Consider the following 1,730-nt stretch of genomic DNA (forward strand, 5'->3'; position numbering starts at 1 on the left):
TTTCTTTTTGTTTGTGAAAGACTGTCTCACCCTATGGATATAATTGCATTATCTATTTTCCAGGCTCAAGCTAAACAAAAATCTTAGCTTATACAGGAAATTTTAGCTGATTACCTGTGATAGTACTCTGATAGTACTGGCTCTCTCTCCCAACCACCATCTGTGATTAGCCAACACATTTCCACAGGGGCTAATCTTCATTAAAATAGACGCTTTACGACAGCGTACTCTTCCAGAGGCAGGAGTGAGAGCAAACTTGCCGCAGTATGCAAAACCTATGAACCAACTCGTAAATTCACGAAGATTGAGAAACTAAAGAAACCAACTCCACCAATTATTACATAATTAGCTCATTTCCATCATTTGTTCAAACTTCATATTATGTTTTATGTGGGGGGAATATTGTGTGTGTATTGCTGCCACTGCATGTATTAAAAATTCAGCCTATAAAATCCCTACCTAGCCTAACCCCAATGATCTCTGCCTTAGACCCATGCCGACAAAAATATGTTGTTGCTGATTGCATCCCCTCTCTATAATCAGTGCTTCATGGTTGCGAGCACCCTTCTTCAGCGTGTTGTAATTGCCCTTTGTTTCAGTCAAGAGACTGGTTAATTACAGCGATGGGCCACATTTTCGTTTGAGCAGCATTTGATTGCAACTAACCATTTTATTGTGGTAAAAATCTAACGCCTTGCTGCAGTGTTTTTATAGATAAACCTTCTGCACGACAGACATTTAGCCTAATCTCCATCCCCAGAGTCAAAATCCATTCTCTCATTGCCTGCAGAGATGATTCGAACTGTTGCCTTAGACTGCATTTGCTTTCCACAAACATTTGAACAGCAGCAGAACTTTTGTTTTTGATGAACATAGCTGGCAGCAGAAACCAAACCCCTTGGAAACCAGAGTCAGGCAAGCATTTAAAAAAATATATACTTATGTAGTTAACTCTCCAGGCTCCCCAAATAGCTAATTCTCACTACAATTAAGATATTAACAGTACCGTCTCTAAATTCTTACAACAAAATCCAACATGCACAAAACGGTGATGACCTAAGTCAACAAAAACCAAAATCCATTAAACCACAAAACACAAATAAATCTACGTTCTTGTTCCTCAAAAGTAACAAAAATCATTACTTTTAGTTATCCAGATCTATTATCTATCTATCTATCTATCTATTATTTATTTATTTATTTATTTATGGTATTTATATCCTGCCCTTCAGCCCTAATGGCTATCCGAAGTGGCTTACCATTATTATTTTTAATTAGATGGTTCCCTGCCCTCAGGCTTACAACTAAAAGACACGACACAAAAGGAGAAGGAATGGTGGTGGGGAGGGGATGGGTCCAGTGGCTCTTCTCTCTCTTGAGGCCTGGACCAAGGCAGATGGACTTGGGGGACTCTTCTTCAGGCTGTCCTGATGGAGCTGGGCCTGCCTGGTTACTCCCCTCAGGCCAGAAGATGGACAGTTATGGAGGGAGAGCCTCTTTTCAGGCTGCCCTGATGGAGGGGCTGCCCTGGTCCTTCCCTCTCAGGCCAGAGGATGACAGTTTGGAGGGAGGAGTCTCTTTCTTCAGGCTGCACTGATGGAGCTGGGCCTGCCTGATCATTCCCTCTCAGGCCAGAGGATGACAGTTATGGAGGAGGAGTCTCTCCTTCAGGCTAGCCCTGATGGAGCTGGTCTGCCTGTCATTCCCTCTCAGGCCAGAGTTTGACAATT

The sequence above is a fragment of the Sceloporus undulatus genome, chromosome 2 (assembly GCF_019175285.1).
Source record: "Sceloporus undulatus isolate JIND9_A2432 ecotype Alabama chromosome 2, SceUnd_v1.1, whole genome shotgun sequence".
NCBI lineage: Eukaryota > Metazoa > Chordata > Lepidosauria > Squamata > Phrynosomatidae > Sceloporus > Sceloporus undulatus.